The sequence below is a fragment of the Lissotriton helveticus genome, chromosome 2_1, assembly GCF_964261635.1.
Source record: "Lissotriton helveticus chromosome 2_1, aLisHel1.1, whole genome shotgun sequence".
NCBI classification, from domain to species: domain Eukaryota; kingdom Metazoa; phylum Chordata; class Amphibia; order Caudata; family Salamandridae; genus Lissotriton; species Lissotriton helveticus.
In genome coordinates, this window is record NC_136059.1 from 970,067,615 (window position 1) to 970,081,786 (window position 14,172).

Genomic DNA, 14,172 nt, shown 5'->3' on the forward strand with positions numbered 1-14,172 from the left:
AACCCTGCCATGTTAGCCTACACTGGCTCAACAAGTGTAAAATTCTCATACTTGCTCACACAGTCTAATGGTAAACGGGGGCCCACGCCGCAGGCTTGCGGGCCCCCGTGACAGGTGTGGGACGGATTTGTCTGGTCCAAACCTGTGGCAAACGGTATCTGCACCTTTGAATTTTCACAGGCTTGACCTGCGAGTCCCATTGGTTGCCCACGGGCTGGCGGGGTTGCCTGGCTGCCCAGCGGGGGCGGTCGGGGTTAAGTACAGAGGCAAACCTGCTAGATTTAACTTTGCTCCCTGGACGCCCCTGACGGATGCTGCCCACCTTGCTAGCCAGGCCTCCTTGCTATTTTTTAACCCCCCACCCATCGCCTTATGCCAGGTCAATAGGCAGAGGAGGAGTTATGTTTGGCTACAAACAGGTGGACAACCTTGATGTTATGTATCAGTGCAGGTGAACCCAAGAGGGAATTGACCTTAAGCCAATGTCCCAACTCGGGGGAGGGATACACAAACTCAAGGGAAGGGCTAGTGGCGCCTGCTACAGCAAGTGACCCTAGCCTCACAATAAGCTGCACAGGGGATATTGCAAGGGCTGGAAGGACCAGGTATGGCCCATCCCAAGTGGTGGCCAGAGTGATACCTTATTGGGTGACTCTGGCATGATGATTTATGATGCTGGGGGGTCAGTTTAATGCTGGCCCAGGTTTCCTGTATCCTGAGGGGACCGGTGGGTTCGCCTTGTAAGGACACACAAATCTGGTGATGCCACAGGGAATGGGACCTGAAAGGGCGGTCAAACATGACTCTGCCAAATTTATTATTTTAATGTACTCTTTGAATGTATTAGCTGCTTACATTACTGTTGTGTTAAATAATGTGAATATTTCCTTTTTCATTGCTATAATAATATGTTGATATGTAGTATATTGTTGTGTCGTGTTTATGATGTTCAATAAATATGGCCTGAGAATGACATAGTGTCTTGGTTTCTTTCAGAAACAGGAGGTTACAACGTCTAGGTTGGTTTTCCATTTGAAGGGTGGACGGCGGCCTTAACCCGGTGCCCCACCTGTTGAAATATGGCCCAGAGAAATTACAGAGTTTTTTCAGAAAATCCCTTTTGGCAAGAAATGTACACCACTGTACTATTCGCATCTGAATTCGATTTTAAAATAGTCTGGCCCAACATAAATAAACCAGAACAATTAATTTTACATTTATGTAATAACCCTATTATATTTTAATAATATCGTTCCATCATATAACATTTGGCGTCAATCACTCGAGGCACAAAATCGACAGTTCACATTGACCTTAAACTGAAACTATTGCTTATTGGTACATTGAATGTAAGTGAATAAGGTTGTGTTTGTTAACGACAGGTGAACAAAGCAAGTTTATTTTGTGATAGATGAACGTGAGAAAACAAAATTAAACTACATCCTGATGTCTACACCATAGAAAGTATTTTTCTGACAATTTAGTTTCAGCCAGAAGGGGTTCTAAACTGTGGCCTCTGTATAGGCAGGAAGAAAAATTCCCCACGCCCATCACCTTTTACAGCCTCTCTCCGGACAGACGACACTTAGCGGTCCATTAGGATGGCGGGCGGACACCCTAATGGAGATCGGGACCGCCTGCCTAAAGGGCGGGGGTCCCGACATTGGCATTAGGATGCGCCCGCCACAGTGGCGGGCGCATTCCTCAATTTAACATTGTGGGGGGCGGTGCTCACTGCACCGCCCGCCACAATGTTGAAAACAAATGCACTTATTTGCATAATCGAAGCTGCAGGCACCGCGCGGTGCTTGCCGCTGTGATTATGCAAATGCATGGGGGTACCACAGGTACCCCCCAGTGTGCCACCCCCCTTTGGCCGTCACTCTGGGGGCCCACAGGGGCCCCCCTGAGTGAACACCGCATGCCTTTCCGTGGCGGCATTGCCGCCACAGAAAAGCATTGTAAAATGCCCATGCTAATATGGCTGGTGGTGTCTGATAGACACCGCCACCATGTTATCCCTTTTCCGCCCCGGCCGCAATGCGACCGGGGCGGAAAACAGGCGGGCGGTGTTTCCCACCGCTGCGGTCTTCTCCGCCATCGTAATATGGCGGGGGAATGCAGGGAAGGATGTCGGGCGGATTGCCTCCGCCAGGGTGGCGGTGGCCACCGCTACCCTGGCGGAGGCAATCCGCCCGACATCCTAATGGGCCCCTTAATTTGCAACCCAGATCTATTACTGAAGTTGATCAAGGATATACTGCTAAATAGACAATAGCAATAAAAACATGGTCTACAAAGGAAAAATAACAAACATTTAGGCTAAGAGACAAATATGAAGACATTCTTAAAAGGGATTGTACGCCATTCTTGAGGATAAATGCACTCATGCGCTAAAGACAGTGTCCGTTGGTCAATGCGAAGTTGTAGCCCCGGCACAGAAAAAACATGCAGGGCCCAGCATTTCCAACAGATTCACATTGTGTGTCTTTCTGGCAGCCATGTTGGAATGGTCGTATAAAGGATGCAGCCTGGTTGCAATGACCAGACACTCTGCTATGATGGTAATGGTGCGGGAGGAGGCAGGGGGCCCTGTTAGCAGACAGAGCATCCCTACGGTAGTGATTGCAGAGGAGAAAACAATAATATGAAGAGGGTAGGGTATGGGTCGCTGTAGAAGCCCCCTTAAAAAGCATTAACCCCTTGGCTGTAGCTGTAAATCCCCCACGGCGCTGGGGGGGTAAGGGGGGAGGGGGGAAGCGTGGCGCCGCCATGCTCGTGACAGAACCACGCCATCATGAGCCACGGGCGAGCTGTGCTCATGACGGCGTGGTTCTGTCATGACTCTGCCCACTCACTAATTCACCCGCACAGGCGGGGAATCAGCGTCGCTTGGGCGGAGCAGCCACAGCATGACGGAACCACGCCGTCATGAGCACACGCCGCCCGTGGCTCATGACGGCGTGGTTCCATCATAAGCAAAGAAGGGGTTAATTACTAGCCTCACACAAAGAAGTTGACATTCCCGATTTGCCCTGGGCATGTCCCACAATATCATAGACAGCCCAGAGAGTAATGCCTTAAGAGGGGTTGGCCAAATTATATAGTAGGGGAACAGGGATGACTAAAAGCTATTATCCGTACATGTGTATGGAGTGTGGTATGTATTTTTGTTGTGTGGTGTGTGTTTTGTGCTGCAAATTGGCTACCAACCTGAGTCGGACATTCCTAACCTTTCAATGTTCTGTGTCCACAATTCCAATCTTAAACCGCTGATACATAGCACTGATGCTCACAAATAAGATGGATAGCCCCTCTCAGTTCAAATTGGGCACAAAAGTCATTTTGCCAAATTGCAAATGGCTTTTGTACAATGAGACTTCGGTTTTGCAGTCGCAAAATCTGGGTTTTTGGGAATTTGAAACTTTTCGACCTCAAAAGCACTTTGTAGATCGCAAATTGTTCAAGTTAACTTGATTAAGGGTTATTTAACATCAGGGTTAGGTTTTGTTTTAAGTTAAAACATACTTTGTTGCGTTTTGCTCGCACAATATTCATTATGCAACATTGAATACGGATGTTAGTTAAATAACCACAAAGAAATCGAGTTCAGCTTAGTTATCACAGTAGTGAACATCAACAATGTATTACATTCTAGCCCTTATTGAAGAAGGCTTAACGTTGCTACACCATTACAATGCAAATTCACAGAGTGCTGAGAGTGCTGTAAACCAAATTCAAAAAGCAAAAAACCCACATTTCTTTGTTGATCTGTGGTCAGTTTGTGTAAAGAATGTTGTCTCTATTCTCTAATGCTCCTGTTAATATTATGTTTAGGTTAAGGATATTATCCTATTTTATTCACTTAACAATAAGCAGGGGCTAGTGTTAGAGCCACCAGACTGATTACAATACCTTCAGTAGTTACATTTAATTTGTTTTAAAGCTATTGATACACTTACTTTTATACTTAGGTTAATTAAAGTAACGTAGTCTAGGGTCAGGGTAGCGGGTTGAGGACATGTCTAATACATTTAAAACTTACCGTACCAAAGTAATGGTAGCTGATGTAATAGTATCAATGCAGTTATACCTTAAAGTATGGACCTTGAGGGAGAAACTTAAAACCAGTGAGGACGATGAAAACTGTGAGCCATGTGCTTTATACTTTCGGTATAAATCGTACGTATGTTGTTACTGTTGCTCAATCTTTGGCCCTGATTTAGACCATGGCAGGCGGCCTGGCGTTCACGAGGGGTGTGGAGGTAATAACGTCGGCTGCCCTGGCATTTTACCACCCACCATATAAAGAGATCTCCACCTGCCTGATGTTTCTCCCAGTGTTTGAAAGATATTTTTTTAAAAATTTTTTTAGGATACCAGGCTTTCTCTGTTGCTCCTGAATATTTGTATTTCAGAACATCAGTCCTAAGTAGGGCAGACTGACCGAGGTACTTACACCAATATCCATACTTCTGCAGGCTGTTGGTGTAAGGTTTCCACCAGTTGGGGCACTGACAGTGCAAACATGACGGTCCTCCGGTGATAAATAGAGCGGGTGGATCATCTCTTTGGCACACATTTGTGGCAGTGCACACTGTGCCCCAAACTCTGAATGAGGGCACTAGATACTGAGTGACTGTCTGGCCTTGAGTGTATGTCAAAGCAAAACACTTCTAAACATTCTACTTGAAACAGCTGCTTCAGTCTTTCCACTTCCTTGTGAATCAAGACTATCAGCATAGATGTTTTCAATTATTTCAAAGTACATCAAGTACTTAATGTGAACCAGTGGTTACCGGTGGTGGCCACTAGCATTCGTTTTTATTGACCAGCACTTATTTTTCCTCATCAGACATTTACCGAGAGCAAAAGAGGGAAAACCAGATAAATGGGAAAAAAGGAGGAAGAGAAAGATGGAAAAACCTTTCAGAAACCTTCAAGAGTGAGATAAAGGGGCAGGGAGTGGCTGGCAGTGGATCTAAGAGGTCTGAGGTGGACGTAGGACTATGCAACCTGTGTTATCAGCAAACCAGCTTCTGAGCAGAGATTTGGGCACCAGTACTCATTATTTTACAAATCAAGCTATGGGTGCGTAGATCTCTTGTAGTTGATTGGAGTTGGTGACTTAAATTGTCGCAGATGGTATTGACTGTCGAAGGCTAAAATCAGGTCAACCAAATGAAGTACCACTACTCCACCACTAATACTTTCTTCCACTCTTCACTGAATGTGCCTTTATAATTGCTTAAACAAAAACTTCATATGATGTTCAATTTCTTACCTTTTCAACTTGGGGGGGGCAATCATTTCAATGGGATAGAGCATGCACTTCTAAGTAGAGATGGAAGAAAGATGCACTTTTCTATTTCCATTTTAAGCACTGGTGGTTGGTATTAATGTGCATGTGCAAATCCAAGCAAAAAACGTTCTATTCTTATCTTGTCTTTTGAATGTTTTATTTGCTAAACCCTAATCGAGATCTCAAAATTGCAACAACAAAAAAACGAATCACCAGCTGGAAGCAACTTATTTAGGAGGCGTAGACAGTTCTAGGTAAATGCAGATGCACATGTTCGTGAGCCCCAGGACCGATTAAAAAAAAAAATACATGTACAGGCCGATTTAAAGTACAAACTGCCTAGCAGAGAAATATGGTAATAAGTGAGGTTAAATTCATTATAGTCATTAGAGGGCAAAGGAGGCAAATCCTCCCAGATGAGCTAGCAGGCGAGTGAGCATCATATATACGATGAACATGCTGGAGCAAGTATTCGCATATTCCGCGACTTGCTTGAATTCATGAACCTCGAGTAATATGTAACAAAGTAATCCAACCTGTTTTGTCTTACTAATTTCTTTTTATTTTTACATTGGGAACGCCCTAGAGACGCTTGCCTATGTGTTTACTAACTCAATACCTCTTGTCCCTAAAATGGCCGCTGCTTGGCGGGTTTTCTTCTGCGCATGCGTTAGTCACATTCACGTGACGTGACGTATTTGCATTTCTGGTGGGAACCTTTGCGCTTGCGCAATTGCAATTAATATGGCTGCTTGGTGTCCTCACATGGTGAAGCTTGCACTGATGTTTTCGTGTTGTAGTTTATTTGCCCTAACCTTAATGCCAATAGGTTATATGAAGTAAGGGGTATAGAGTAGCAATTCATGGTATACAGTGTATTCATTTTTTCTTGTATTTCTAATTTGTTTTCGCTTACTTTTCATGTACTGCATTCTTGAGGGTCTGCGAGACACTCGTGAATCCATATTGAGCTACCGTACTGCACATGACAGTCTTCTGCCGGTGACATTGAAGCAGTGCCAACCCGAAGTCACAGCCAAGATGTGCCTGGGAAGATGCACCTTCACCCAGCAGAAGAAGCTAAAATGTCCTGCAAAAGTTACATTTGTATAAGTTTATTGTATTCCGTAGAGTATGTCATGGGAACCACAAAATCGATAGGCTGTCCCAGAATATGTTAATATAGGCTTGTAGAATTGAAATGTGATTGGTGTGTTGACCTATCCTACTTGGGGACCAATCGAAATTGGGGATTCGTACACTTGCAACATTTGGGGGGTGGTACACTGACCCGAAAACAGTATAACTAGCCTAGGTTTACCTAGAGAAATTGTCCGACTTGTCCGAATAGCTGACCTGTCACTGACCCTACGCACTCAATAGGTGACTTGATACAGAGGGCTGCGGAGCACTCTGTCCGAAATTCCATAGACTCAAGGGTTTTGTTGAGAAACCTTAAGTGCTGGCGGAGTACTTTGCTGGGGAATTCGATTACCCAATTGGGGTTCTGGCTGATAGCTGCAGAGAGGGTGGAGCGCAGGCGTTGCTTCCGAACTGCGGGTGCTGGTCTTAACTTGGTGGTCCTGTCCTGATCCTAATCTGGGTTTCCTGTCCTGTCCTGGGGTGTCCATTCTGCACCTGCTGTCCTACTGATGACGGGTTTCCTTTGGGGTCCCTCCTGTTCTTAACTGACCTGTGGCCAGGGTTGGTCTTCACACCATTCTAGGTAAATATAGTGCTGAAACTCTATACTGCACCTTTCTATTTTTCTGTCTTTTGCTTTAATAAAGACATACCTTTGCATATATTGATTTTCCATGCTTTCCGCAAACTACTGATTGAAAAGTTATACATTATTGCTGTTATCTAGCATGTTCCTATTGTTCCCTTTCCTTAAGTACAATTTTCTCAAATACCCTTCATGAAATATAGATGTGTTTTGATCTTTACTTTTAACCGCTTCAGCGCGGCGCAGATTCCTGCGCTGTGCTGAACGTTCCATTGGGCTTATGGAACCATGACGGAACGGTTCCGTCTGAGCACAGCTCAACCGACGCTCATGACGGAACCGTTCCGTCATGAGCATGGAAGGGGTTAAGCTGACTCAATGATGGTTTTGAAATTCTAGTATGTTCCACTTTTTTCCCCTCCCATAGGTATATGTTATTTTAGAGCTCTAGAAATTCAAATTCCAAAGTTCTTTCCCATTTTTCATTTATCCCAGGTACAAGTTTTCGAATGTAACATTAGAGTATGATCTAAAGCTTTTCCCTATTTAGTATTCCTGGATAAAGACTAACTTTGAGATATTCCGACTAAGCAGTTTCCCTGTTCCTAAAAATTTCCTTAGACTCATAAATGATTAGCTTGATTTATTTCCTTTATGGATATGTACTCTTTATTATCATGGTTATTGATTGTTTACTTGTTATAAATCTCATGTTTTCTGAATCTGAAATCTAGATAAATCTTTAAAACTTCCCCTGAGTCTGTGGTTTATATGAAATATAGAAGGATATAAAGTTGGTATTGTGTTGTTTGCCTTTTTCTTCACAGCTAGCTCCCTGATTCATTGTGGTCATTAGGTACCCGTAACGGTGGAATGGTATGTCGGGTACACTAGAAATATATAGGAAGGAAGCTGGGATACTGGTAGTAGAGCGTAAGGTTACCTGACTAATGAATATGGTAAATTGAATTTTTATGGGCCCGATACGTGTATGGTAAAAATAATAGTCGGGTGACCTGCGCGCTCTATCAGTATTTTTCTGGTAGCCAGAGGATGGTTAGGGACTAGTTGAAGAAAATGGTTAAGGACTAGTTAAGATAGGTAGGTAGGTCGGATGCTGCTAAAAGTTATTGCTGCTAATTGTGAAAAATGTTGCTGCTAAATGCATTTGAAAATGTTTTATTGATTTGAAAATTATGAAATGTTTTAAATTGGTTTTCTTGCTGCTATATTAATAAATGTACTAACCCACTTGTTAAGTAAATTGTTATATGTTGTCTGGAATCCCCGGGGAATTGAATAAGCGAGTGGTGAGGAGAATCCACTTTGCTTTGAGGTCACTGGCTAGAGGAAAATTGGTGCAGGTTAGGCAGAACTGGAAGCACTAATTAGGGTTTCTTTTGAATGTATGCTTGAATAAATGATAGCAAAGAGTTCGCTGGCAAAACTTCTATTGTGATATAATGTAGTAAGGGTCACGCGGAAGAAGTATCAGGTTCATCTAAGCTTGAGTGATAGCAAAAGGGTTCGCTAGTGAAACTTTAGACTCGGTATATATCCCGAAAAGAAGTGGATGAGTCGAAGAAGTAGCAGGTTCCTTAGCGCTTAAGTGAAGGGTAGGCAGAAGGGTTCTACTCGTAGTAATTGAAAAGTAAATGGAAGTAGTTTACTTGTAGTGAAAGTATCTTTTCTTTCTAGACACTCGAGTACAGTGGCGAATGTGTTCACGTTATTAAATAACTAAAGCACTTGCACTTTAGGAAAATAAATAAAAAGTTTCCGTTACCTTGTGAAGGAGGGAGTCCGTTGCGGAGCTGCGCTGACGTCACTCTGTGCCGCGCTGGGATTGGTAGAGACAGCGGGTGTGTAGCGGAGCTGAAATTGTAAAGGAGGGGTGAGTGCCGAAGCGTGAGAACCTGTCTCGCGAAAAGGCCATGCACCCATTGGTTGAAATTATTTGAAATCGTGCATTTGATTGGTTGCACGAAAATAAAAGCCGCATTTGGATTGGGAGTGATTTTGTAAACAGAGTCGCTTGTAGGAAGTTATATGTGGCATACGTATACTCCGGAAACTAGACCTGATCCAAGATATCTAGGGTTTGGAAAAGATAAGTGGAAAAGTAATAGATACGACATTATGTACGGAAACAAGAGAAAATTGTCCCTTGTAAATAAAGTGAAGAATTATTTCAAAAAGGACAAACCTATCAAAACTAGAGAAGGTGTTGTCATACCGCCACCTAATACTCCCGCATCTTTCATGATGTTCGATAAGGGGTATCATTCATGTGTATGGTTGGAAAACTGGGCGGAGTACACAAAGGATGATGGAATTTTGGCTTTCCCATTGGAAGGTACATTTAATGGCAGAATCCTTTTTAATTTGAGAACGCGAATGAATGATTTACATCCCAGACCCAGATTGACACAGTATGAAGCATTAGAGGAATGGGAGATAGAGGCTTTTGAAAGAGATAAGCCCCGAATGGATAAAGGGTTAACCAAATGGTATCCGAAATTGAAGCAAGAGACCCGAGATAAAAAGATGAAACAGTGGAGACAGAATATGATTGTAGAAGGACTGTATCCAATGATGGCAATGGGTGGTCCTGCGGGAGAGAAAAAGACAGAAAAGACCAAACATTGGGTGTCCAGTGGGGATTCAGATGATGATTTATTGGATGACATGTTTATGAAAAATCCGCCTCCTTGTAATGAAGGACCCAGATCTTCTAGTGTAGGGGATGCTTCCCAACGACCCCCATGTCAGGAAGGGAATAGATCTGTAACCGCCAGAGACAGCTGTCAAATACCTTCCTATAATGAGGGCCTAGGACCCATAGGTGCCAGAGACACCTGTCTAAGACCACCATTTAGTGGAGAATCAAGATATTCAGATGAAAGAGACTTTTGTCCAAGACCTCCTTATGAGGAAGAGCCAAGATCCTTAAACACAGGAAGCCTGTTCCCGAAACCTAATTATGGTGAAGGACCAAGCATGACGCATCCAACTGCCCCTACATTGACTCCGCAAATAGTACCCGATACAAGCCTGGAGAGAATGCTGCAGGAAAAAGAGCGAGAGGCTCTAGCCAAACAAAGAACCGAAATAATCAGAAAATCTCCCAGTTAAATACAAGCCCCGAAGCCTTGACAATCCCAGTAACTATTGGACAAGTTGTTCCTTTGTATGGGGATAGACAAGGGAGTCCAAAGACTCCGATCATTACCCCAACTGTAGTGCAGCCAAGAAAAGAGCCCTTAATTGTAGATGATCAGACAAGCGAATGTGAATCTGAAGTTTCTTTAATGGATTTGCCGGTTAGGAACCCAGGAAGGAGTTTGCAGAAAAGACATAATCCTTTCAATACAAGAGAAATTCAAATGGAATCGACTTCAGGTACCGAGAGTGTCACATTGGTGACTCCTGCAGAAATTGAGAGATGGAGTCGAGAACTAGAGAGACAAACTTCTCAGACAAAACCATTAGATATTTACAAATTGAGAATTGAAATGGAAGAACTGACGGCCGGAAACGTGGGGTTAGACAGATTAAATACCTATTCCGAGGAAGAGCTGCTGTTTATCTGTAAGAGTCTTACCCGTAATACCAGAGTGCTCCATGAGAAATTAACAGACACTGCAGCTAGTATGGGAATAGATATTTCGAAATCAAAGCCATTACAAAAACTGTATAGAGCTGAGTTCTCAGACAAAGATCTGGAAAATATGAATGTGTCAGGGAAAAAGGTGCAGATCAAAGAATTGTTGACCGTGTTGCAAAAATGGGGAGACTTAGAAAAGTGGAAAGCCAGGTGGGCAAAGAAAAAGGAAGAGGTTAGATCCAAACAGACAACTTCTGAGTTTGTTTTAAAAGAAGCAGACAAGCCAGAACAGTTATCCCCCATGCGAGAAGTGCCAGGTGGAAAGTATGTGCACGTTCCATGGTCCTGACAGGATATTGTGTTCTTTACTAATGACTTTCCAAAGTTACGAGAGAAACCCATAGAATGGTACAGACAGGTAGAAAGGTTTGTGAAAGTACAAAAATGCCTGTGGAAAGATCTGGATGGGATTTTCGATATAGTAGTTCCCGTAGACTTGTGGACAGAATGTAAAATAGCCATTGGTTGGCCTAGTGAGGAATACCCGAGGGATCCTGTTACAGGAGCTCCTTCTGATGAGGTAATGAAAAAATACCAGCAAGTAATGTTACACCTGAAAGGAAAGGTGCCTGCAAAAGAAACTGATTGGACCAGAATAGATAGAACTACACAGGAAAGAGATGAGTCTGTGCATTCCTTTTATGAAAGACTGTTACAGGTGTTTAAAACATACAGCGGTATAGATAACATCGAGATGAAGGATATGACCCACTTCATTTACAGGTTTGTAAACGGTTTAACCTCTTCAGTGCTGCGCGAATTTCGCTGCAGTGCTGAAGGGTCATAAATCATATTGACTCATGACGGAAATGTTCCGTCATCAGCACCGGAGCACCGACGCTCATGACGGAACCGTTCCGTCATGAGCATGGAAGGGGTTAAGACCTGAAATTTGCCAGTGGATCAAAGACAATAAAATCTGTTGGAAGTCTAAGAAAATAGATGAAGTCTTGCGATACGCAAAGTATTGCGAAGACGAGATGGCTGATAAGAGAAAGGCTTTGAAGGAAAAGGTTATGTGGGCACAAGTAAAACTAGCTGAACAACAAGAAAAACAATTGGGTAAAATTAATAGTAATTCCCAAAATCAAGGTTGTGGGGGTGGAGGGAAGCCCAGAGTAAAAATGAGTCGAGAAGAAGCCAAAAAGAAGTTCCCCTGTCACGGGTGCGGACAGATAGGGCACTGGAGAGACGAGTGTCCATATGCACAGAGTAATAACCCCCAAACCCCTGATTTAAATCCACAGACGCAGAATGAAAAACAAAGAAAGACCCAGCAACAGGTAAAAGCGAGTCAGTTGCCTCGTGCGCCTAGACCGAATTATAAAGGAAAGACAGCGCAGGGTGAAGACATAGAAATTTGGGGAGGAAAGGAGGATAGAAATGCAGCAACTTCGCAATTCCTGTTGAATGACACTTTCCTCTGTGATGAACCTTACTGACGGTGCCTGAGGGGGGAGGACAAGGAGTGCGTACTTGGCGCCTCCTTGCCGGTAGACCAGTCAGGGCCATATGTTATGTTATGTTAATAACTTTTATTCAGCGCACAGCTGCCCCAGCGAAGGGGCGTCCTGGCGCCTGATCAAGTACCACAACATAACAGATCGCCACTGAGAAGAAGAAATTAATTAACGGAGGTGAACAGATGGGTCTTAATCGCCCGTCTGAAAAGAGTCAGGCTATTCAGGGCACGGATATGGACAGGAAGAGAGTTCCATAGTCCAGCCGCCATAACACAAAAAGAACGACCTCCTATCCTACTCAATCTGAATCTAGGCACGTTCGCTAGGTAGAGAGATTCCGACCTGAGAGACCGCCTGGGGACATATGGGGAAACAAGGCCCATCAAGGCGGGGGGAGACGAGAGTTTCAAGATCTTAAATGTCAAACAGAGTGCCTTAAATTTGATTCTCTGTCTGACCGGCAGCCAATGCAGGGAGGTCAGGACTGCCGATACAGAGCACCGTCTCGGGAGGCCTACAATGGCCCGCGCAGCGGCATTCTGTACTCTCTGCAGTCTAGTCGCCTCAGCCTGATTAACGCCGAGTAACAGAGCACTCCCATAGTCCAGCCGGGAAAGAATGGAGGCTTGGACAACCAGTTGCCGAGTAGGGGGGTCGAAGAATTTAAGGACCGGTCTCAGTCCTCGCAGAATCCCATAACAGGTGGCTGCGATCTTCTTAGTATGGCTGGTAAAAGAAAGGTTGGAATCCAGCCAGACCCCCAAGTTCTTCACTTCGGCCGCTGGAATGGGAGTCACCCCCAGCTCAGGAGGCCACCATTGATCTCCCCACGAATCCGCTTGCTTTCCTAAAATCAGGACTTCGGTTTTCTTGGCGTTTAACTGTAAACAGTTAATACGCATCCAGTCCGCCACGGCAAGAAGCCCTGCGCGAAACCTGGGGGCAGTCACCTCAGGGTCCCCACTGAGTGTCACCGCTAGCTGCGTGTCATCGGCATAAGATGTCATGGTTAAGCCAGATTGTCTAACTACGGCAGCTAGCGGTTTCACATACAAGTTGAACAGCGTGGGGCTCAACGCCGAACCCTGAGGGACTCCTAACCCCAGAGGATGGAACGAGGACTGACCAGGAGGAATGGCCACTTTAAAAAACCGGTCCGAAAGGAAAGAGCGGAACCATTGAAGAGCCTTGCCCTCAAGTCCCACTTCCTCCAACCTCCGCAACAAAATGCCATGAGACACAGTATCAAATGCGGCGCTCAGATCTAACAAAAGGAGCGCCGCTGTCTGCCCCACATCCAGCACCGAACGGAGATGTTCGCTCATAAAGAGCAGAGCCGTTTCGGTGCTGTGTTGTGCCCGAAAGCCATTCTGACTCTCGTCAAGAATATTATTACGAGAGAGATGGGCAGACAAGATGGAATTTACATGTGCCTCAGTGACCTTGGCGGTCCAGGGCAGGAGGGAGATGGGGCGATAGTTCTCAGGGAGCAGAGGGTCTAGACTAGGCTTCTTCAATATAGGGCTGACCACAGCTTGCTTCCAAGAAGCAGGAACCACGCCTTCCGTAAGTGAAAGATTAATCAGGTCCAGTATGGGTTCACGACACAGGGGCGGGAGGAGAGTGATAAGCTCTGGCTTCAAAGGATCTAAAGGAGAGCCCGATTTAATTTTGAGGCTCAGGGTGTCAAATGCCTCAGCCGACATAGCAGGCAAGGAGGACAGAGGTTCACAATCTGGAACCCTAACAGGCCTGGGCTCAGCATCGGGCACAGCTGGCATAAACCCTCGGTAGATTATCTGCACCTTCTCCACGAAAAAGGATGCCAAGCTTTCACAATGAGAGTCCGTGCAGATTTCTAGCGAGGTGGCCCGTTTACCCATCAGATCTTTAAGCACCTTAAAAATTAATTTAGATGGGTTAGGGCTGTTGGAGAACTCAAACGCATAATATGCTGCCCGGGCTTGACAGATAGCTCTGTGATAGCTCTTAAGCTGGGTAAAGTACAATG